At 44.9% G+C, this 25,590-nt stretch overlaps 1 protein-coding gene across 4 annotated transcripts in view; it reads right to left on the reverse strand.

The window, feature by feature from the left end:
- Positions 1–20,351, reverse strand: part of CDON (cell adhesion associated, oncogene regulated) — a 90,810-nt gene extending 70,459 nt beyond the window's left edge. Inside the window, exon 1 of one of the 4 annotated variants that reach the window (XM_045192763.3) lies at positions 20,211–20,351. The gene's annotated coding sequence lies outside the window, so the exon portion shown is untranslated. Of the gene's footprint in view, positions 1–16,169; positions 16,324–19,582; positions 19,730–20,210 lie in introns of those variants that run through there. The other 3 variants (XM_053928108.1, XM_053928107.1, XM_024557167.3) reach the window with 3 other exon arrangements.
- Positions 20,352–25,590: the final 5,239 nt, after the last annotated feature.

Here is a 25,590-nt window from a genome sequence, read left to right on the forward strand (position 1 = left end):
TTAAAATCACTGCTGAGAAACTCAGAAGCAACTAATCTAAAGGCTTATTTCACTGTCTTAAATCAGCAGATTATACTCCATACCAACTGCTCCATACCAACACCTGGTTATAAAATAGGCTAAATCGTGTGGCCCCCAATGGAGCATTAAACACAGATATCTCGTGGCCTTTCTTCGGTCCTGAATGTCGACCAACAAATCTCCCTGAAGCAGCATCTTCCCTCTTAGTGCAGTGGGTTTCTGCCACTCAGAAGGGCACAGCTGGACCCCGAGGGTCATCCCTACTCCTCACTGTGAACACTCCCCGCAAGGAGACAAACTTTTAGACCTTGTTGGTAAACCAGTGTTTCAGAGGCAGGAACCTCACCGTCTGTATTCCTACAATCAACTAAAAAAATTCCCATTGCCCCTTGCTCTGTCTGCACACCACCTTAAAACTTCATGTTTTAAAACTCCTTTCCTTCTTCAGCAATAGCCTTGACTTTCATTTCAATCTGATTTCCCCTAGGTGGAAACCAGTCACGAAGGGGAAGTGCAGGATTTCACTTTCCCTGACTCGTCAACCTGTAAGAGAAGAACTAGGCTAAATGCTTAGAGGTCACATAAATGTAAAAAATTTCTACCTGATCTGGATCAGCCTCTGGTTTGTAGGAAGGGAGGGAAACCGTGTTTATTTTATACAGCAAATACCTGGGAAGTATCTTGCACAAGATAAGTGCTTAATAAATGTTGATAAGTGAATAAATGTACACAGAGAAACCCAGCAACGTTTTCTAGGAATCATGAAGTTACTTAACAAACTATTGATGTAATAAGTTTAAAAACACTGTAGTAAGCCAAGAGAAAAATTATAAGAATGAGCTAACACTATTCAACAGCTGTTTTGTTTAAGAGAATCAGCACTAATGCTTTATAACACATTCACCGAGCTTATCTGGTCTTCTGTGGAAGGTAACACCATACTTACTTATTTTTTATTATGTCAATTATCAAAAGGTCCCTCTAAACTGAAGGAGAAGGAGAGAGTACAGCCGACAGCAGAAGCACTATTCCTTTGCTCACCGAGAGAAATGACTCAGTAGTCTACAAAACACTCACGGTGATCTGCGGGCATGGGAGCAACAGTGCGTAAACGGAAATCTCCACTTCTAAGATTACTGTAAGGACTTGTAGCGTAAACAAATAACACAGACTCCCTTCAGACACTTATGACAAAGAAATCAGCCTTACAGATGAAAAACATCAGTGGTTTTTTTCTGATAAGGAGTGGATACCGAAAATTTATAAAGAACTGGTAAAACTCAATACCAAAAAAACAAACAACCCAATTAAAAAATGGGCAAAGAACCTGAACAGACACTTCTCTAAAGAGGACATACAGATGGCCAATAGACATGTGAGAAGATGCTCAACGTAATCATCAGGGAGATGTAAATTAAAAACACAATGAGATATCACCTCGCCCCTGTCAGAATGGCCATCATCAGTAAATCAACAAACAAGTGTTGGCCAAGAGGAGAGAAAGTAGACCTTCGTGCGCTGTTGGTGGGAATGCAAACTGGGGCAGCCACTGTGGAAAGCAGTGTGGAGATACCTCAAAAAATTAAAAACAGAACTGCCTTATGACCCAGCGATTGTACTTCTGGGAATATATTCAAAGAAAGTCAAAACACTAATCCAAATGAACAGATGCACCCCTGTGTTCATTGCAGTATCACTTACAATCGCCAAGACGTGGAAGTGGCCAAGAGCCCATGAGGAGAGGAGTGAATAAAAAAGCTGTGGTACATTTACACAAAGGAATACTGCTCAGCCATAAAAAAAAAAAAAGAAAAAGAAAAAAGAAAATCTTACCCTTTGCAACAGTATGGATGGGCCTGGGAGCATTACGTTAAGTGAAATAAGCCAGTCGGGGAAGACAAATACCGTATGATTTCACTTACATATGGGATCTAATGAACAAAATAAACTAACACACAAAACAGAAACAAAGAGTCAAAAATAGAGAACAGACAGCTGTCAGAGGGGAGGGGGCCTGGGAGGCTGAGTCAAAAAGGTGAGGGAATTAAGCAAGAACCTTGTGGACACAGTGGGGTGACCACCAGAGGGAGAGGCGGTGGGGGAGGCAGCAGAGGGTACAGGGGGGATAAGTGGAGACAGAAGGAGACGTGACTTGGGGGGATGAACACACAATACAACATACAGATGATGTGTCATAGAGCCGGACCCCTAAAACCTATGTAATTTATTAACCAGTGTCACCCCAATAAATCCAAGTTAAAAAGAAAAAATAATAGAAATAAAAATAAAATATCAGGTGTTTTTATTGTACATAGTCACGCTTCCTGCAAGCTGATACAACTTCCCACAGTCAAAATCCTGCCATAGGAAGCCATGTTGAGGCCAGGTTCTACCACATAATGCTATTACTAAGTGGGAAGGTAGCTCTCTAGGGGGAGTTTTAAAAAGCCATAAAGAATATTTGCCAAATTAACTGGTAAATAGTTTTATAAATTTCCTTAAAACTATCAAGGAATCTGTCCCACCTCTTGACAACACTTTTTTTTAAAGTCCTGAATTTGGTAAATAAATCCCTAAGAAAAATCAAGTCCATTTTTTAAGCAATCTCCCACAATGCTCCTTTAATTGAACCTACATGTGAGGTAAAGCAGTCACTTCCTGTCACTATTAGGCAATACAAACTTGCTAATTATGTGGGTAAATAAGTAAGTTCATCTTTATGATAAGCAATTACAAAATTAAAATCTTAAAGCATTGTACAAGGATTTAAATCAGAGCTACCAGAGAAAGACGAATGTTTTGCTCAGTCGACCTCAGTCATTCTCCTGCCTCCCCACGAGAGAGAAGTGACACAGCCCCGGGGCCACCGCGGGCCACCGGGAGCTGATTGGGGGGCGCAGGGCTCTGCACGCCGAGTGGAAAACCTCGCCACACAACCCTGACTCTGCTCCACCCTCGCCTCTTGCTCCCGCTAAGTGGAGAATAATGGGCTTGTGTGGAAATATCAATCTATCTCACCCAGCATCTGTTTCATGAGATTAATTATTCCGAAGAATAACAACAGCTACCAATTCCTGATTTATGGGTGACAGACTTCACATGTATCACTGCCAATCCTCACAGCCTGCGAGACAGCATTTCTGTTGCACAGCCGAGGAAGCGAAGTGCAGAAGTCTCCAGCAGCCCCTGCAGACGACACAGCTCACAGGTGACAAGGCTGGAAGGTGGACTCGGGCAATGTCCTTCCCACACGCAGCTTCCCGAAGAGGAGGCCGTTGGAGGGCTTTCACAGGTGTGCTTTTACCTGCATTCACTTCAGCGTCAGTCGGTGACCACTTCTCACTGGGAAAACACTCTCAGACCCACCGGGTTTTTGTTCTTTTCCTCTATTCTAGCCTGCAGATGGGTTTTTGGGGGTATGAAGGTCATTTTTCAAAGACTCCATTGTGTTTCTGCACTGCCAAAACACAAGTTATTGGAAGCCTACTCTGACAAGTCGGCCAGACGAGGAAGACACGCCGCCAGAGGTCAGGGCCTGATCTGCGTGCGTGCTTCTGGGTCATACCTGTAACACCTGGCAGTCTAGTGATGTTACAGATGCCGTGCAGAGAAAGTTGTGAAACAGGCAGAAAGGACAGTTGGGGGTGCCAGTCACCGCCTGGCTCAGGGCAGAACAAGTGCACCAGATCTGAAAAGCATGGGACATGCGGACGGTGTAAGGCGTTGTAGAGAACGCACGTGCTGCCGAGACCCCATGTGGCTGTGGTTCGCAGGCAATAAGTAAGTATTGTTAGTACTACAGACGCTTCATGGCATGGCTTTCATGGTTCAGCTTTACCGTATTTTTTGGACTATACGACCCAAAGGACCATAAGACACACCTAAGTTTTAAAGGAGGAAAATAGGGGGAAAAAACCCACTCCACCGCTGACGCCCCCACCGCAAGCCAGGTAAGCTACATTCGGACTGTAAGATGCGCCCCCATTTTCCTCCCAAATTTTGGGGGTGTCTTATAGTCTGAAAAATACGGTATATACTGGGTGTGCTTTCTAAAGGGACTAGCCCACAAAATATTGGACCATCAGTTAAAGACAAGGTCACCATTAGAAGGGAAAAATGTTAATCCTGCTTAAAATCCAAACAGCCAGAGCAAAGAGACAACACAAATATAAAATAAACAAACGTATCTTCCTACTGTGAAACTCAACACTGACAATCTGAACTTTTTTAAGGTTACTCAAAGTTTGCGTCTAGTTTATTTTGTATATAATTAAATGAGTAATAAAACTTATTTAATCAACATTAGGAGTTTATAAAAAGTTTTTCCTTTGAAAAAGTCACATATTACTGAAGTTTGAGTGCTAACCCCCTATCAGCAAACACAAGACACTCATCTCAGGTCTGACATCACGTTCCTTAAACACAGCTATTTCCTCGATCCCACGGAATCGCAAACCTGGGCTGAGAATAATGGGTGGGGGTGTAGGACAAAAATGACAGTTCCAAATCCAAGATTCACGTTCCCCCAAATCAAAAAGGTGGAGCCACAGCCGCCAAGACCACCACCACCCGGAAACTGTAACTGCAGCACAACCAGGCTGCATCCGCTCTGCTACGGGCTCCCGATGGAATATCTCAGGCGTCTGTGCCTTCGCTGGGTTGGGGTACCACGTTGATCTGCAGAGATGCTCCGCACTGACACAAAATTGACCTCATTTCCCTGAAAACCCGGGTTCCAGTGACAAAAATGCAATGATTGGGCCAATCCAGTGGACAGAGAAGGATGGAATTCTCAACACTTACCTAAAACATTTTCTTAAACAAGAAAAAACGTACAACAAGCATCTCCTTCCTGAAGTGCCACTGCTCCCACTGCAGGGGCCGGATGGAAACTACAGGATAAAGAGGCAATGGTGCTGAAAATGGGGGACCATGGCCCACCATCGGTTGTGTTCTAGTCCAACTCTCAGCTCCAGTTCTCCGGATCCCATCCACCACTAACTCTCAATCTCCCGCCGTCACTGGGCGGGGCGGGGCGGGGCGGGGCTGAGGGGACTTAGTGCCCAGGCCAACTGGAGACCAAACTGGGCAGTGGCCGGGGTGGGGCCGACGGTATCCACGACCGGTCTACGCCCAAGTCAGACATTCACATCTGACGCACCCCCCTGTCTATTCTGCGGGGGTGGGCCAAGGTGGGCTTACGGCTGTAAGCATACAAAACACAGAGCTAATCAGGTTGTTGTAATAATCATGACCTCCGTGGCTTTCCATACGAACAACTGTGAACCTACTTTTGCCCACCCCGCATTTCAGCTTTTGAAACAACTTGGGGGTGGCACTTTTCTGGTGGTCTTTAATGCCACCAGCCCCAGTACACGTCTCTATGCCCCAGCCTTGTGTAAGCTCCCACCGCCGCACAGTAGGAGATTTGAAGCACAAACCCAAGAATCAAGATTATTTGGTATACATACAAAAGTTCTAGAAAGCACTGGGATTTCCCATAGATAAGAACACCTGTATGTGATTTTGGCGGGAAAATTACCAACTGGAAAGTGAGCAAAGGATTCTGACAACAGTAGTCCCTTGCTTTTGAGAATATGTCAGTAGGCGAGGCAGAAAATACATTTTTTATCAACTAAATTTTATTTTCCTGGTGTTAAACTTCATATGTTTCTATTGAGTTTGGGGAGACGAGGAGGACAAGGGGAGATGTCAAAGTAACAAAGTTGAAATTTAGTGCAGGGAAGTCTGAGGTGGTACCAGGTTGTGGGGATTGGAGAATTTATTCAGAAGTTCCCCATCAGCTGTTCCACACAGCACTCAGCCTAACTGCTCTCTCTCTTTGCCAGGAGCCACGTATCACAAGAATACTTCGTCCACACCAGCCATCTCATAGCCAGCAGGAACAACAACAGGCACAGGAATGCTCACCTTGAAGAAGCACCTACCAAGAGCCAGTCGCTCCATCTGTGAGGACTAAGAGAGAGGACCCACCAGCCGGCTGGGTTGGCAACCCCGTCAGAGACGCACGATGTGAGACTAAAGGGTGGAGAAGCTGCATCGCTAGAACAGGACAGGGTCTGAATGCAGCCCCAGCGCTCGGACTCCAGAGCTTACCCTCGTCCTAGGTTAACAAAATTGCGTTCACAGAAAACTCATTCATTCCCAGTTCAATCACTTCATTAATTGGGAGGGGTGGGGTGGGGGTGGTCTCCCAGTCCTATACCCTCTTCTATTAAGCAGCATATGAGCCATAAATAACAAGAAACGGTCTTCTTTAGTTGGGCTCGGCCCTATATGTAGACTACTATTCTGAAGTGGTGCCAAGGACACCTGGCACATTCCAGTCACACACAGTGTCAGCCTGGGAGGACGAGAGAAGGGACAAAGAACATGGCGAGGTGGTCGGCAGCTACGCTCGACGGCCTGGGTGTGCTGTTACAACGGCCCAAACCATCCTCATATAGTTAGAGAGCAAGGGGTTAAAACTGCCTTAAACTAAAGCCAAGGCTTCCAAATAACTCAATTTCATTAGAGAATGAAGAGGAAAACTCTTCACAGGTTAAAATTTCTACTATACTGAATATAGAACATCAGAGAAAACCAAGTTAAGAAAGATATTAAAATATGACAACCAGATCTCTAAAAGTTCAAAAAAAATTAATCATGTAACAGTGAAATTAACCTGCTGACACTGAAACATTATTTTAAAGCATTTAACTGTAACCTAAAAATCATCAAATTAATGCACATTCATCACTATAGATAAAACTACATTACAGACTTGGTTTATACTTGGCAATTAGAGAGCTGAACAAGAATTCATTAATGTCCGGTTTTTCTCTTTTCAAATTAAAAAAAAAAAAACCGTGCAGCCAAGGCTCATCCATCAGGAAGAGGGCCTGGTTCTGACATTGTAGGAGCTCTGTCAACCTTAATCAAATTGCCTGCCAGATCGCAGATAAGTAACGCTTTGCTGAGGGCTCGCACGGCCAGCGTTTTCCTTCTGTAGCATATACAGCTCCAGAGTGAAAATAAACAGCTCACACCTCTGACTGGGAGCTGGACTCTGTTGCTATTACAACTTCGTCTTCCCTCCAGCCAAAGAGGAGGAGCAAACCTTGCCTTTAAAAATATCTGGGTTTCTTTCTTTCCTTTTCAATCTGGCCATCAAACTGGTCATGGAACCATTTTTAAACTACTTCATTAAACAGTTAACAACTGTTGTAATCAACACTGAAGTAACAAATGAGCTATCGTTAAATGCTTTAGAAGTGGTTTTTGTTTTATCCAACATTATACAGTGATGTAAAATGAAAGACAACTAGCTAGCAATGGACAAAAGTAATACGAAAAGAATCACGTAAAACTGCAAAACTCGTACTCATTGTCTAGCACCCCCAAGAAATGAAAAACCAGATTATGTTTCAACATCATCTGTCACGTCTTGGCCACAGGGGTTCCATGGAACAACTGTTAAGACAAAGAGCATATCAATTCCAGTTCAGATTTTAAATCCGTTGAAGTACTAAAGACACAAATGTAAAATGAGATTTATTTCTAAAACGCCACCTTGGCTATCCTTACTTCACATGTAATTGGAAAAGGATTTCAAACTTCATATTCAGCTGGAATATACTGCTAAAGAATTTCTAAGCACCCAAGTACCTGCTGTAAAGAACCGTGTTAGAAAGCAAGGATTCCTGCAGCTGGGGGGGGGGGGGTGGCGGGGAATGAAATGATGTCTTGAGAGGAAAGAGGTTTAAAAGACAAGACACCAGGGGGTCAGTTTTACCTTAGGCAAAATTCACTTCAGTACCTTCCATTAGGTCAAGACAATCTAGAATGCATTTGTGGTTTACAATCGTCAAAGACAGAAAACCACTTAGAATTTAACTATTTTATTCTAAGTACAGACAAATGTGCAAGTATAACCTAAATTAAGTTTAAAAAGACTACAGTTTCCAATAGCCTCCTTTTCCAATCTTGGAGAGATTTTGAAGATGACCTAACTTTGAACTGCATTAAAACACTCGTGTCTGAAACCAATGCTCCATCACTGATCCTCTACAGGATTTCCCTTTTCATGCAAATTTTACCATCTCAATCATTTATGGTAAATGGCAAAAGAAAAAAAAGAGAGAGAGAGAAACCCTGTAAAACACTCTGCAATGTAGAATGGGCTCTGTAAAGGTTACTAAGAAATGATCACCACCAGAAAGAGAGGAGGAGAAAATTATTCTGTATATGAAACAAAAAGAACCACGAGACATGAGATGTCACTGGACTCCTAACCACCCCGCTGTGTGGAGCTGCGCATGCCCAGAAGTGCCACGGTTCCCGGATGCCTGTCTCTGCATGCCATGCAGACCGGGACAGCGCATGTCTTTCCCAGTCCTCTGGGGCACCATCCCACACGTCTGAAGGACACCCCAACAGACAGGGCCCTGCTCTGCAAAAACAATAAACACTTCACTCCTTCGTCAGCAGGCGATGTCTTTATTAAGGTGCCCATGGATACCTGCAGTACAGCCACTCCAGGTGCTGGCATCAGACACAGAAGATGCTAGTATTTCTCAGTGAGTTAGGACTTTTATGAGCAAATGGGGACTTTGCCTACAAAATGTCACGTGAGAGGATTGTTTTTCCGGGAAACTCCCATTTCCACACAATGGGGTAAAAATCCTTAATTGCACAATGAAAAAATTCAAAACTCAGTTTCTCACTCTTGGTTGTTGAAGGCCTCAGGAACGTGATAGGTGCTAATTTGATCCCATGATCAGCTGACATCTACAACCACAACTAATTAAGTATTCCGTGCATATGTCCCCCTAGCTAAGAAAACATAAATCCGATCCAGCATTAAAGTCTTTGCTCTGCAGAGCTAATAATTTCCTTACCTTTTTCCCTAACAACCTACTTATCTGGAGGAGAGATCCCAAGATAAGTAAAACATTGACAATTTTTCTTTATTTTATTTTATTATTATTATGTTTTTTACTACATGAACTCATGTAATGATGGAACTTTAAAAAGTCAAACCCATATGAGCAAAGAGTAGTGTGCTGGCTGCCAGAAGCCGATGGGAGGGGAAGAGGTACCGCCTTTCCAATATGCAGGATGAGTAACTTCAATTTCTCCTGCTGTTTTCACGTGGGCTGGGAGACAGCCTTGACTTACAAGGCTCACATCTGGGAACCCACCTGGGGACTTAGCTACAAGACTCTTGCTAACAGTAGTAAGATTTATGTAGTCAAATCCCGGAGCTAAAATGTATTTGGTGCCACAAAACACTGATATCAAATCTTTGTACAAGCTGTGTTGCGCGATTAAAAATCCCACTGTGGCTGCTGTCATAGTAACAAATGTGAAATTATTTTAAGACCTAACCACTATGACAATAGCTCTTTCAAAATGCATCCTCAAACACAAAAGAAATAACAAATAATGACAAGTGTGCTCGCCAGCCTAATAATAGGAGACCACAGTTAACAACCCGCCATATAATAACTCAAAATCGGCTTCCGTTAGCCACGGGGCAAAAAAACCTTCAGCTCTACACTGCCTGATGAAAACTCCATGAAAGACCTATACAGCTCTGCAGACGAAACACGGGAACTGCAATTTCTCTGAAAAGACAAATGCAACTAAAATACACACTAATTTAAAACACGATGACGACAGCTTGGAACTGGGAACTCAGCACAGATGTTTGACCTGTTTTTGTTTCAATTTCAAAAAGGGCTTGACCATAAAAAAGAAAGTATGCCCAATTTTCAATAAATGGGAAATAAAAGATCTGATTAAGAGATCAGAGCTTTCTAATCAGATTATGACTTGAAATGCGTCCTGAAGTAGAAGTACGTATTTCGAATTAGGTTTACAATAATCCTCCCTACTGCAGAACAAAAGTTGTGATTTCGTTTTGGATGTATACACAAGATTTAATTGGAAAAAACCATCAAACGACTTGTTCAAGAAGGCGACCACAGTAAGAGGATCACCCGAGTAAATCACGAATGCAACACAGTAGTGAGACCTCAGTGCAGTTCTACTCAGGAATTTAGTAATCTACTAAGAACGATCACAGTATCTTCTCAGTCTTCCCAGTCCCAGGAGCTGCCTGAACTACCGCTCAGGTGCTAGGACACCAAATTGGAGTCCTGGTATATGAGTTGTCATTAAATCACGCTAACCACTAAAAATCTAATTTCACAGCAAGAGTGAACAGTCATTTGATTGGCCATACGATGTTATTTTACCAGTGTTTATAAAGGGGAATAAATAACTCCTGTCCTAAAAAACATACTGTCCCATTCCTAACTGCACTCACACGCGCACACTCCCTCGCGTGGCCGTCTTATAAGCCAATCATCTCACTTTTTTGATATATTGCAAGCTATGTAATATCAAGCCAAATAATGAAGCTTAACTTCATTTTCCAGAAAAAAGATTCTTTTATACCGACTCGTGTACTCTTGTAGTCAACAATGGAGGGAAACAGTTCAAATTGCTGAAACAGACGTCAGTGATAAACAGCATGTCCAGCCCAGATGAAAATGTTCACTCTCTAATTCTTATTGCCTGGCATTCCCTGCGTTGTTATTTTGTTACACACACACCCTGAGGCAAAGCCATGAAAACAAGCCAACATAAATGGGCAAGAAAAATGCCTTATCCCTAGCTTATGATGCTATTTTTCTTTTTATTGGAATAAAAGAGGCTGCCAAGTTCTGATGTCACTACAGTAATTTTATGGCCTGATAAAAGTAGTCTTTTATCCATTAAACAGTCGTCCCTCTTGCCAACTTTACCTCTAACCAGGTGGCGTGTACAATTACTCACTGAACAGATATCGTATTATAGTAAAATAGAGAATACTAATTACTTTTACGCTGATACCATAAAAAGCCAGTAACTGTCAGAAATCTCCCTGACAAGAGACGGAAGCCAGAAGGTACTTTTCGGTCCCTATATATCCAGGAGAACCCCTGTATTACTGAGTGTTTGAAAACAAACACACGTACCATGACGTCAGCTCTCTGGGGACATTTAATGTTTCACAGAACAAAAATACACGTTTTAAATATATAAAATTGTTGAAATACTAGACAAGTGTTCCAGCAACAGTGTGACAATAGATGTCCAAGTATCTTCAACAGTTAACTGTCTTTTCTTCATCTATATAACTTCCTTTAATCTTCATCATTGGAAGCTGTGGTGCACCTGAACTTGACATGGAGAGACACTGATTTCACTGGATTTTTTAAGAACCAAGTTGTGTGTTGAAATCATCCCTGGATCTCCAGGTGACAGTGAAGCCTCCTGCTACTCAGTGTGGTCCACCCAGAGCCATCAATATTGTCCGAAACCTGTTAGAAAGGGAGAACCCTGGGACTCGCCCTCCCACCACATGGTCATCTGCATTTTAACGTCTCCGGTGAAATTCCAACGCACCGGCAAGTTGGCAAAGCACTGCTTAGCGCTGCTGCTTTGCAGGCACAGTGTGAGGAAAGGGGTGAGAGGAATGATCGCATAAGGGAGGGTCACATTGTCCTTAAGGAGTGAGACGAGGCCCAGACAGACAGTACCCACCTGCAGGAGACAGGATGCATGGCAGCTGGGGAGGGCAGAAGCACCAGGTAGGTGAGGCACCCTGTAGACCTGGGCGTCAATCAGTGAGCAAGTCAGGGCCTTGGGGGAGGGGTTAGAAGAGCAGTCATGTGGTCAGATTTATGCTTTAGGAAGATCATCACCCGGGGAAAATGTAGAAAAATCGGTGATTTGGGTGGAGAAAACCAAGATTAGAGACAGGAAGAGGAGCTAGAGGCAATTTCAGCAGGAGTTACAATGATTGCTTTGTCTCACGTTCTGAATCTCCTCTCATCCTTCTCCCAAATTTTGAAAAGAAGGCTGGAGGGGCACAGTATGGGAAGAGATAAAAAATCTTATAGGTTACAGGTAAGGTACAGAAGGGTATATGTGTAGACATAAATACAAAACGGTAAAAACTCAGTTTATTCTTCTACTTTATAAAATAGAGAAAATATTATCTCAGCCCTGGCTGGTGTGGCTCAGTGGACTGAGTGTCAGCCTGCGAACCGAAGGGTCGCCGGTTCGATTCCCGTTTAGAGTACGTGCCTGGGTTGTGGGCTGGGTCCCCAGTTGGGGGTGTGCAAGAGGCAACTGATCGATGTTTCTACTGCACATCGATGTTTCTCTCTCTTTCTCTTTCCCTTTCCTCTCTCTCAAAATAAGGAAATTTAAAAAAATCTTTAAAAAAAAAGAAAATACTATTTTGGTGATTTGGGATTCCATACTCTTTTTGATAATTCTAAATATCAATTATTATCATAAGTTATTAACATATATTTACAGATACAACATGTGCACACAGTCAGATTAAACAACCAGGGTCCCCAGAGGGCAGTTTCGTTGCTTGGACGTGTCACTGACAGAGCTCTCTCTGTCCCCATATGAGTTAGTTCTCGCTCAAAGGGCAGAAAAGTTTGGATGGAGGAAAAAAGGTAGAGAGGCAAGAGGTGCATTTATTAATTCTTATTTTGTATATAATTTTTTGTAGGGGTAAATAAATAACTGGGCCAACGGACGGCTTCAAATAAGTTGTCAGACTATGTGGGTACGTGTACCTGCCTAGAAAGGGAGCAAAGACTATACCTGTAGAGTGTTTTCATTTCTGATACCCATATACTTAGAGTACTGGAAAAAGGCAGAATCTAGCATTTACTTATTAGTGGAAAACTAAGAATTACATTAAAGTTAAAGAAAGAACTGGCAAGCAGCAGCCATCCTCAACTTTATGCTAGGGTTGGATTGAGAAAATTTATTTATCCAATGGCCATTTAAAACTTTTTAAAGTATTTTCCCCCTCTGAAATTACGTATGTGGTGGTTGTGCAGACTCCCACAAAGCCTATTGCGGGGCTTCTTGGTGCTGCGAAGGCCCTGACAGGTCACGTGGTCCCTCGGTCACCCACGGAAGCGACCCTGTCTGCAGTGCCTGTGCAAACGCCGCTTGAGCACGTCTAGTAATAAGGCGCTCATGCTGCTTCAAAAGAGCGTTTTCTAGCGTGAGGCAGCTCTATTTGTCGGACAGTTCTTCCTTCTTTTGAAACAAAATCTGCATCTTTTGAGGGCCCCTATCGCACAAAAGACGCAACATATATCACCGCTTCAACCCTCCCCACCCCCATTGAAATCTTGGCCACTGGTGGTCTGATTTGAGAAGAAAAGGGGACAACTTGCCCCTCTGGAGTGCAGGGGAACCGGTCCCTGCACAGGGCTGGACATGAAGAATGACCTGTGTCAAGGAGCTATGAATAATAGACTTAATAAGATTACAAATGCGGAAAACACAGTGTCTCCTGAGAGAGAAGTGGCTTGGATTCAAGCAGAACGTCCAGAAAATCCTTCATCAACATTTCCAAGAACAGAAATGTTAGTAACCTTGACCACAGCTCCCTCCAAAGTGTAAATAAAAACAAAAACTTCTGATTCACCCACATCACCCTGTATTCCGGACTCACTGTTTGGGGAAACAAATTTTACTTGGCATAGGAGGGCATTCCGACACTACCAGCAGAAATTCCACACGTGGAGGCACAGCCTGCCGGCCAGTTACGACTCTACCCCAACAGAGGTGAGCAGGCCTGGCCTACAGCTTTTCCTGCAGCCCAGCAACATCCTAGCTACGTCTTCTTCCACTTTTGGTGGACTTTTTTTTTTTTTTCAAAATAACGTGGTGGTTTTCGTTTGCTTCTAAAAGGTTATTGCCCTAATGCTGCAGTAACGGCACTTCTGTACAGCGCTAAGTACTGATTACTGCGTTAAATGCCAGAGATGAAGGACGTGCGTAACGCAGAGGGTCCTTCTCTATTTTGAGGCTCCCTCCATTCCCTTCTAGAAACAAAAAAATAAAACAAATGCAGTTATCAGAGAATCTGACTAATGGAATTGCAAGTATAGGTGATTAAGTTACCTTCAACCCATTTTTCTGTATCAAATAAGGTCATGGCTATTTTTCTAAGCTAGCCACTGGGATCTGATTTCGAACAATTTAGAAAAAGTGTTGTTAATTTTTTCCCCAATGACCGTGTACCCACCCAATGTGCCGATAAAATGATCTCAAAGCACACAAAAGACGCGACGACAATTAAAAATGCACGTATGACTCCCCTCCATGATAACAGACGAAGCTCACAGATGTAACGAGCCATGCAAGGAACCAGGGATGAGTCCGTTCTTACAAAGTTCGAGAACAGGCAAAACTGATGTACGGTGAAAAATAATGGCCAACCAGAAGAGTTGTTCTTGCAGTGGGTAGGGGAGACGTCTGGGAAGAGCCACCAGGGAGCCATGTGAGGTAAAGGAAAGGTTCTACACCTTGACCTGGGCGATGGTTACCACAGGTGTGCGCCTATGCAAAGCTTCCTCTAGCTGTTCACTCAGTGTACGTTAAATGTATGTTTGTGTACGTTTTCATATGATACCTCAATTGGGAAAAAGGCAACACATTGTTTCCCAGTGCCTTTCAAGTTTCAGTTGCAAAATAAAGAAAACTGTATCACACAAACTACAGCAGCTACGCGTGCCACACTATTACTAACGTCTGAGAACTCCTCATTATTTAGTCCTTCAAAGAAATCCTTTCCGGGTCAAAGCAGTAGACCAATATACAGGAGGAATTACTAAAAACACCAGCAGCTAACATTCACGGAGGTTTTCCCGTGTGTCGAGCACTTTCCTTTCATTATCTCCTGTAATCCCCACGGCAGCGGTGGAGATACTGTTGTTACTACCCTCACTTTGCAGAGCGGAAGACCAGAGCCTAGGTCAAGGCCACGGCGCAGGCTCACACACAGGAAGAGGTGAGCCAGTCTGTAATGGGAATAGCTGAGGAGCAAGCTAAGTGTCAGCTTCTCAGCTCTGTTTGTATTAGGGTGATAAAAAAATAAGATCAAACACACAGTTCCAAGCCCCAAGCCCCGAAACGTGAGCAGAATATGTAACCTAAGTTCAATGATGTAACCGCATGTATTTTTTCCTCTCAAGTGAGGTGTAACGAGCTTCACAGCTCCCACATTCCATGATTCAAGGTACATCACTGGCTCTAAGGAATCGAAGTCCCTACTCACATTCCAACTGACAGGGAGGAACAAAATGGTCTTTGGGGTAGTTTTTTCATTATCTGTGGCTATCAAAATCCATCACACAGCAAAGCGCCTGAACAACTATGAGCCAAGACAGGCACCACGCTAACGTCAGTGTTTACTCCAATTCACTCCCGAGTCCTTTCAATTTGACCGTACTGGTAGAAGGCACGCCCAGGATTAAGGTAGAAAAAAATTAAAACATATTCTCTAAAAGGCTCCTTTATTGTCTAAACACTGAGCGGTGAGGGGAATTTGGTAGGACTACCTGACCTGGTAATAGAGGGGGAACATACAACGTGATTTTAATCAGGAACAAAATGTCACATTAACAACCCAATAGGCTACTGCATTCTTCTGCATTACTTGAAAACTCCAAGCATTGGAATTCAGACACATGTTCAACTATTCTCAGAAGATGAAAAGCAATTAACTATATCATCCAAGATTCAGAAGTGCCCTTCCTTAAAAAGTACACAAGAAACAATCTAGGCTAAGACTCTGCAAAATGTATCTAGAAATTATTTGGGTTAGGATAGGAGGGGCCCAGGGAGGAAGATCCACTAATATTTCTCAAAAGCTCTGCTCCAAAAGTTTTTACAGAATACTTTTAGTAGATAGATATCCATTTACTTGTGGCTCCTAGCAAGTCTGCAAAGCAACGCCTTAAAAAAAAATACTAGAAATCAAAAAGAATTCTTAAAAACACAACAGAAGAGACACATACCCTACATGAATTTAAATTCTATAATAACATAACAAAAACACAATAAAACCATACAAAAACAGGAGAGCAAACTAAAATATGCCTATTCAAATAAGCATTTCGCCGCTGCAAAACGATTTGCTTCACCTAAAGGTCAGGTTTGGCTCTCGGTTTAAAAAGTTATTAAAACAATGCACCCACCCTTACAGGCAAGACCAAACTGTAACACGATTTTACGTTATTTACCAAACTGACCGTTCAGAGAAAACTTACCAAATCTGCAGCGTGTGTATGCTTGTGCTTCGGAGGGAAAGCAGGGAAGGGACTTTCTGCACTGAACAGTGGCGTGCACGTCAGGGCTACAGGCACACAGACCTGCCAGCAGGGAAGTCCTGACTAGCAATCTGCCTCTGGGCTGGGCTCTGCTCTCAGGAGATAAGCTGTTAAGTCATGCCTTGATTTTAGATCTGCTAAAATACGGAGTCTTCCAATGCAGCTCCACTCCGACCCCTCCCTCCACTCCCCCTCCCTGCTCGGCTCCGCTCCCTCTGCACACACACACACATACACACACACAAAAAAGGCACTGCAGGGCAGAAATTCCTCAGGTGCTCGCTAATGGAATTCCCAGGGTCTTGGAGCCGCTTCGGGGATCAAGAGATCTCATAGCTCCTGCTGGGGTAAGGAGCAGCGAGTCTGTTCCATTTAATCAAATACAGAATGAATTTTCAGCTCTATTCACTAGCTTGTCTCCAGGGCTCTCAAAAGGCACCAGGCAGCTAGACTCACACACATGTGGCTCTTTTAGGCAAGTATAATTAGTTTGATTTTAAAAAGCCACATTAATAATATCACCTCAGGACCATTATTCAGGGGACAGATGACAATGATACTGTATGTTTTAAGCCTGACAATGGGGGAAAGAGCACAAACAATGAGGGGAAACTTGAAGGATTAAAAAAAAAAAAAACCCCAACAAATCCGTTTTTCATTTCATTGTAATCCCATATTTTTAAAGTGACATTAAGTATATTCCACACACTTCATTTTAATAGAAAAGAACCGAGTAAAGCCCTCCTCCCGATTCTGTTGAAAGTGAATTAGTACCATGTACACAACAAAAACTTATAAATGGAATGTTTACAAATAAATGGAATGTTTACACACAATATAAAATGCGAACTAAAAGCAGCCAACCATGCTCTAATTCAGTCCAAGTTAACAGAATTTCTTAGGAAGAGGCACCGATTGAAAACTGTAAATCAAGTTCTTTAAAGCTATCTATTTAGCAACCAGGCTGCGAATTCCCTTTCTAGTCTAATTAGTTGCTATTAAGTGGTACAATCATCTACCTAAATGCTACCTGGTGGACAAATCTCTTCTGAAGTCTTGTCTTCCCTACACTTCTACAATTACTAATAACAAGTACAAAAGCTAATAACAAGGTGACAGCTAATGCAATTAAATGTCATACATAACACATTTTTTAATTAGTTATTTTTAGTCCCCCCCCCCAGCCGGATTGCACTAAGATAACGCTGAATCCCTGAAGTCATTTCCCCAAGGATTTTACTTAGACGCCATCACCGAATTTTAGTCTACATGTTTGCCAAAGAAACATTTCTACAGAAGGAAAATCTTACTTCAACTTTTATTTGGACAAAACCAGACATGAAATCGCCTAGAAAGCCATGAAAGCAAAAGGGCAGAGTGGAAAAACAAGAGGAAGGCAGAGAACTAGTCAACAAATTGTATCTGACCTCTGCAGGGCCCTACGACAGAGTACCCATTCCCACACAAAGCCTTGGTCCATGTACACCTTGCAGGTGGGAGGGGGTGGGGGTCCTATCTTAAAGTGAGCTTTATGCCTTTCGTGCAGTCAAACCACCTCCAAAGAAGGCAAGGAGTGATGCCCAACCCAGCAGGGACAGGCCAGGTCAGGGTGCTCCAAGCCCCGAGACTTCTTTGTACCTCCCGCCGCGAGAGGGGAGCTGCTGAAGTGCTCTCCACGGAAGAGAAGGCCGCTGAGAACCACAGGCATCAATCAAGACATCCCAAGTGAGGTTCTGCCCAAACGGGACCTGGAGTCACTGATTCTCCTGGTTGACTACACTATTCAAACAAAGACACATTTCCTAAATACTGCATCTGAGTTGTTGCATGGAAGTTAAACAATACACAGTTGTGTGTGTGTGTTTTTCATAGAAATGTAAATGTTTCTGCTCTGTACGCTGCCAAGCACGCACCCCAGACAGCTCTTCACGAAATGAAACAGGTTTTCACTCCATTCTCCTTGTGTAACTTAAACGTATTAGGCAGCTTATTTCAACATGTGCGTAACAGAAACTATGGTATTTGGTGCCTCTCTGGGTTCCTAAGAATGCTTTCCAGTTATGCACTAATTTAAAATTTCCAGAAATTTTCTGAAGTTTCCTTTCATCTTGTCCTGTAAGCTGAACTATTGCCTTCCCCCTCCACCTGCCCCCCCTTCACAACTAAAATACACTACACAAAAACAAGAGCTCTGCCCTGGCCACCGCTGTCTGCCAAGGTTGCAGGTTTGATACCTGGTCCAGGCACATACCTAGGTTGTGGGTTTGACCCCTGGTCAGGGCGAGTATAGGAATCAACCAATGAATACTTAAATGCGTGGAACAACAAATCAATATTTCTCCCCCCCCCACCACCGCCCCCAGCTCTTCTCTCTAAAATCAGTATTTAAAAAAGAGCTCTAAAATGTAATAGAATGTTTAGAATTATACTAAGAACAAACCCATTTCATTTTCAGCCCCCTCCCACGTCGTCCTCCTCCCAGACACTGCCCCATTAGGTAATGCCAAGCGTCAGCTGAGATGCTGAGGGCTATGGCATCAGTGAGGCATGGGATCAGAACTGGCCTCTTTCATCTTCACTGTCCATTAGGCTGAGAATAAATCTCATGTTCCCTTTCAGTCCAACCTTCTGCTTCCCAAGGTGTCTGATTTAGGGCACAGAGGCTGCCATTCTGTTAATGAGGTTCTCTAAATTCCAGATCTCGGCTGGAAAGCAGCCTGCCCTTAAAGCACCTGCCACCGTCTGTAGTCCCGGCCAGGAAAGACAAGCATTCTGCAGAAGGGCTGCTTTTGGAGAGCCTTCCACCTGACTTAGTGGGGTTCGGAGGAACAATGAAGGGAAGACAGACAGAGTCCGTCTACCCCCCTCAGTGATTTATGACTGAAATTCCTAGATGCGGAGAGAAAGCAATAAAAGGTCTGGAGGCTGCAGGCTGAAATCAATAGCGAGCTGCAATGTATTTAGAAATGATAATGCAACCCACAGAAAGCTCACGGAGAAGGAAAATGAACTCCCTGGGGCTGGGAAGTCAGGGCGCCGGGGACGGCAGAGAAAGATACATTGTGCAGGACGTTTCTCCTGCTCACCCCACATAAATCACCGTCCCGCGGGCGCCCCGCGGGTGGAAGCTGAGGGGCGGGGACCCCGCTCTCTGGGGACTGGCGAGCGCCCCTGCTCTCCGACAGGCTCGTCCCACCTGCACGGCGCGTCCCTGTCACTGACACCCCGCCCTCCACCGGGGGGCGGCCCAGCGTCCCCGGACTGCGCCCGATCTCCGGACCCCGAGCCCCCGGCCCGCCTGCCGCCCGCCTCGATCGCCCGTCCCCCGACCCCGCGGCGGGACCACCCCGCACCTCTCGGCGGGCCGGCGGAGCCCCCAGACCTCTTGCGGCAGCCAGCTCCCACAGCCGTCCCAGGTCATCCCGCGCGGGCGGCTACCGCGGCGACAGCGATCCGAGCGGCCTCCACGCGCCGGGCGGGGGCGGGGCGGAGGCGCGGGTCCCCGCTCTGCTCGCGCCGAGACGCGCACCCGCGACTCAGGACTGGGGCGGGGCGGAGGATCGGGGCGCGCCCCCGCGGCCGCGCCTGCCCTCCCAGGCCTAGGCGCGCGGGCGCGTAACCCCGCGGCGCGGGAGCGCGCCACGAGGCCGCCCCGCCCCCGCCGGAGGGTGCGCGCGCATCCGCCAGATGGTCGGGACCTACCAATCTGCGCAGGGGTGGAGGGAGGCACCATGTGCAGGAGGTCTCTGGTCCCTTTCCTGCTTGCCTGCAAGAACGCCACTCTGGAGAAACGGAGTGGAGTTTCTGCTTTGGCGTACGGCAGGTGCGGAGGAGCTGCCTCAGCAGCTCTCGGAGGTTGCCACAGGGCCTGCACTGACTCTCCCCTCCCCTTAACTTCCCCGAGAGGCGACAGTCGGAGCCGTCCACAAAGGTCCGCACGCCCGCGGGAGTCCCGCGGCTGTCCGTTCTCTCCGCTATTACCTGGACTGTGTCTCTCTGCTCCATCTTCCTGGCGCCGTGGTTCCTTCGCCTTTTTACTACTTTCAGCGTTCTGCTTCTCCCGCACTTTCCCCTGGCTTCCCAAGCCGCCCTCCTGCATTGGCAGTCACGCCAGCAGGCGACAAAACTTCGGCGACTGGGAGACCGGCTCTGTCCCGGTGCAGCCAGCGTGGCCTTTGGCCCCAGCGTCCGACCAACTTGTCGTTGGACCTGCCCCAAGTGCACTGATCTCACTGAACTTCAGTTCAAACAGAAAAAGGCGAAAGTAACTTCTATTTAAACGATTGTCATGAAGCATGAACACACTGGGAGGGGGCGCAAACGAAAAGAACAAAAATCTGCTTTTCCTAAATTCTCCTACCTGAGCCAATGAGATGAGCAGAGACCGATTAACAGGAGACAATGTCCCAAGTGTATTATTGGGGATGTGCACGCAGGGGTGCCGTGAGGTGTGAGACCCGAGGACACACTGGGCAGCTGAGGTTTATGTGCTGTTTAGGACAAAGGGGAAGGTGGGGGTGAGGCGGGAGCCCGGGATTTCAAAAGGAAAGCCGGGAATTCACAGGTGCACCACATGTGGTAAATAAGTTCTTCCTGGACAGCCCAGAACAATGGGATGCAGAAGGAAGTTCAACCAACAGGCTTTGCTAGATTTCTTCCTCCCCGCCACACTCAATTCATCGGTGGGAAGGCGCATCTGCTAAAGGCGACATTGCTCACGTTCCCTTCCTGAAGCAGGTTTTTCTATCTGGATTCCTTTAGGCAGGACGAGGTGTCAAAGGTTCTGAGTCTTTCCCCCCTCCCCCTTAAAAATCAGGTTAAAATCAATATCGCAAAAAGTATATTTTGGTGTGGCAAAACTTTGGGGCCCCCTCCATACTTACGGTAAAGCACCTGCCCCTGAGCAGCCTTTCGTGGGCTGTGCCTTCGAGATAACCATGATGATTACTATTAATAGTTAGCTCATTTTTTAAAGCAACATGCTTACCTACTATTACTTTACCTACAGAAGGGGCCCTCCTGATACCTGAAATTCAAAAACTCTCAATACTGAACTTCAGGAGAAATATGCCCTTTACCTTTTTAGTTGGTTTTCACAAAGAAAGGCTTTGAAAGTGTGCTAGTGTTCAATCAGCCTAGCTTTCCACTTTAGCCAGAACCAGGGTCTTGGCGAAAGCATCAGTTCCTAAGACAATCGGCACAGGTGGGGAGAAAGGCCTTTTATTCTAGTTTGTTCTCCATTGTTCCATTTTTTTCGTATTCAAACCAAGAATCTGGATGTTCTTAACAAAGCGTAGTCAGTGACTTTTCATGCGCTGAAATGAGAGTTTTGCGTGAGTAGGTTGGGAGTCTTGCAGGTTTCTGTGGCACTGTGAGAGCCCTGACTGTCCCCTGCCACAGCAGCACCACTGCCACCACCTCCAGGTCCCTCCCTCGGGGTCCCAGTGACTCTGGACACCTCCAACTCTCACAGTGTCCTTTGAATATCATGATGCCTGATGCTCATAATTAACCTTGAGAAATAAATAATCACGGGGTTTAGTGCTATCGATTACTCCCTTGCTGCCTTGTTTGTAAAGTGAAAAAGATCATTTCAGGTGCAAAATGATTTTTCATTAATAAATCATTTATTTGTTTAATATTTACTCTAAAAGCAAGTATTATTAATAGTTAGTGTTAATTTGCTGAGAGGGCCAAGTGACCAGACCCAAAAGTGCAGGTGCATCTCCCTGTGGATGTGAGAAGGGAATGGGAGGAGCCCAACAGATGGGTCCCTTCCCTTCTCCTCTACCCGGCAGCCTGTCCTGAGGCGTGGTTTTCCAGCTAGCCTCATCTGGACACATCCCTCATGGTCAAGCAAGAACACTTGTTAAGTGGCCAGCTGTGTCTCTTGTGACTTGTCAAAAAGCAGTGGCCAGCATGGTAACATGTCACCTGGCTTTTGTTTCCAGGCTTTCCCACCCCATTTTCCTTTTCCCTCCCTCTCACCTACGATCGAGTCCATTGCTTCAACCTCTGTTTACTAGAACATCGCTGAACATGCGGCAGCTGTATAACACTTCAGAAGAATTAGGCCTGTGGCTGTATAAAATAAGTGACAATAGAAAGGGCTATTTGACAAATACTGAGAGAGTAGGATGCAGCAGAGCTCAACTCTGAGTCTCAGCCTGAGTATTGTTAACTACGTGATCTCGTATTTTCCACGCCTCAGCTTCCTCACATATAAAACAGAGACAGGGATACCGACATCACACTGCCATACACTGATGGTCAGGGCAAAAAATGGTACAACCTCCAGGGAGGAAAATTTGACAATAATTAGCAAAACGTAGCATGCTTTTACCCTTTGATCTCGTAGTCCCCAGCTTGTAATTTATCCTACAGATATTCTTACTCTCAATGAAATGTTGGAGAAAAAAGTCCACTCACTGCAACATGGCTTACAATGAATTGAAGCCAACCCAGGGGTCTGTCATTAGGACCTAGAGCCACCCAATGGAATACTATGCAGCTGGGAAAAGGAGCAGGGCACTCTCAGAGAACTGCTACAGGAAGTGCTACAGGACACATTGCCAAACAGAGAGACAGAGAGACAACGAGGTGCAGAATGGTGTATATAGCTTATGTTCTAGTTTCTAAGAAGAAGAAACTACAACTATGTGTTCTATTTGCTGCTCTTTTGCATAAAGGACCATTGAGAGGATCCTAAGAATAACTTTAGAAATTACTTCTGTGGAAGGTGAATAATAGGGTTGACAGGTACTGGAATAAGATTGAGACCTCTTTAGCCTACTTGATAACTTTTTACAACATTTTGATTTTTGAACCGTGTAAGTGGGTTACTTATCCAAAATAAAACAAGATGAAAAAGAATATGAGACGAATACCCACCTTTCAAGGCTTCAGTGTGATAACTTGAGTAACCTAGCACATTCCTAGTATCTGACACAGGAGGATGGTCAGTAAATGGTAACTACGAAAATAACTTCCAGTCTCAGTGGAGGAAGGAAGCCTTCAAGAAGGAAGGAGAACTAAACCTCAGCCTGAAGGCTGCAGAAGACGCAGAGAGAAGGAGAGAGATGGGGACCCTTCCCAACAAGGGAGTGGGAAGGGCAATGGGAGCAAAGGTGGGAAGGCAGGATTGCAGGCGGAAGGCTCTGGGCACCCAACGGGCTGTGGGCTCAGGGCAAATAGTTCTGTGCAGAAGAGCATTTGGCGATGAAGTTAGACAAAATTGGGTCTTATAGGGTTTGAATTGTCGATAAGAACTTGGGACCTTATAATAATAATAATAATAATAATTAATCTTTATATTTGTATCGTATCTTAGGGTAGAAACTCCATTCTTATTGTCTAGATTTGATACGAACCCAAATTAATGTCATGAGCCTCTCAAATATTCTTGGGCTAGTGTTGAAAAGTGTCCCTTTTAGAAACAGCGAGGGAGGTCGGAGTGGAACATCACCAAGCTGGCTCAGTCCTGTTGAAAGTTTTCCAACTAAATAGTGATTTCACAGGTTTTGCTTTTGGCCATGGCTTTGGAGTTTACTGGATCTTATTTACATAAGGGAAAACAATGAATTTAACCCTGAACAAGGGAAGGGAAAATGATCGTCAACAAGTCAATTGATGGTTTAGGGCCTTTCTTTTTACTCTGCTAAAGGTTCCAAAGTTCAAAACAACAACCACCCCCACAATAAGGGGGACCGAGAGGGCGAACGAATAACAGCAGTCATTTGTCTCCATTTGGATGATTTCCAAATTTATACAACAAAGTCCCTGTCAAATATGCAGGACGTGCTGATTATTTGTGATGTAATCTAATATTGACATGTTATTAAATGGCGCGCCCCGCCCCCAAGCCTTTGGGGTTTTACTTCCAATGACTGCAGGATAACTCTCCTCCCAGAGTAGAAGGTTGGTAATCAACAGTTTTCCTCTGCAAGATTTATTTCCCTCCACAAGAAATTCCAATAGGTTGACTGTATTCTCACTCTCTCGTCCATTTCCTGAACTGCGTGCAAGAGGATTTCACGGAGAGAGAGAATTCTATGGCCTTTTTTATGCGGGACGGGCTAAGCTCCGGAGACACACCGCCTAAGCCCATTACACACAGATCACCTAACTCCGTGACTGGTTCTGTGACGCTAGATTAATTTACCCACACACCAGCTCAGGACAAAGTGACTTTACACGTCTCCTTTGCACTCGCCAAGAATGTGGAGATAATTTTACAGGAAAGAGGAAGACAGGTCTGTCACGGGGGCCAGCACTGAAGATATGAATGCCACCTTCCCTGCCATTCAGGAGGCCCGGCCTGAGACGTGAAAGGAAGCCAAAGGCCCAAAAGAGAATGATGGGGCATTTGGGATAGTTGCAAAGGGCAGCAGCTAATGAACAAATGAGTCTTTTGAGGCTGGCTGGTCTCATAGAAAAAGCATGGACGGGAGGATTGGGAACCCTGTCCCGTGTACTTTATTCCCAGACCTCACTCTCCTGCGTCTGCTGTGTGAACTTGGAACAATCCCCTCGTCTCTACGGTAGAATTTCCCTTCTTCCCCTGAGAGGAAAAAATGGGTGAAGGCATCAAGGTCTCTAAAGGGCTGGCAATGTCAGAGCAAATTCTGGAACTTTCACAGCTCTTGCATAGGAACAACAATAAGAGAAAATTGCCGCAACGTCTCAGCTGCTGCTTGAAGGGTTTGGTGTTAAGTCCTGAGGATGCTGCACACCTAAGGAAGCTCTGACCAGGCAGCTCTGCGGGAGCCGGGGGCCTTCTGCTCGGTCCTGTTGCCCATAGGTCGGATGGATGTGGGTAAGTTTCCTCATCAACCAAACAGGCATAAATATCCCACAGGTTGCCAGGTTGTTTTGAGAATTCAAGGTGTATAAGGCATGCCATACATGGTCGTTCTGATTCTTCGTCAGCTCCGTTTAGACAACCGCCATTCCTGATCCATGGTGAACAGTTCTTATATCGAAAGTAAAGAATGCTCTGCAAGCCAACTTGCATCTTGGACAAATGACTTAAGTGCATTGTACATCCATGTTCTCATCTGTGAAATAGTAATAATGGTCCCTTTTTCTATGGTTATTGTAGGATAAGTGAAATCATGCATGTAAAGAACTTAGCCCAGAGACGGGGACATAGTAATAATAAAAATTCACCACTATGATTATTTTTATCATCCCCATCCCCATCATGGTAAGAATCATTGTGAATTCTCCTACAGGCCAAAGTTTCCACTCGTTGTTTTAGCTGTGAGCAACGGTTACGTTGCACAAGCCAAGGAAGATGAATGCACGTGAATTATTGGCTTGTGCTACAATCTTTCGCACGTGAATAACAAGGGTAATGCTC

This window comes from Desmodus rotundus, chromosome 7 (assembly GCF_022682495.2).
Source record: "Desmodus rotundus isolate HL8 chromosome 7, HLdesRot8A.1, whole genome shotgun sequence".
Taxonomy (NCBI): Eukaryota; Metazoa; Chordata; class Mammalia; order Chiroptera; family Phyllostomidae; genus Desmodus; species Desmodus rotundus.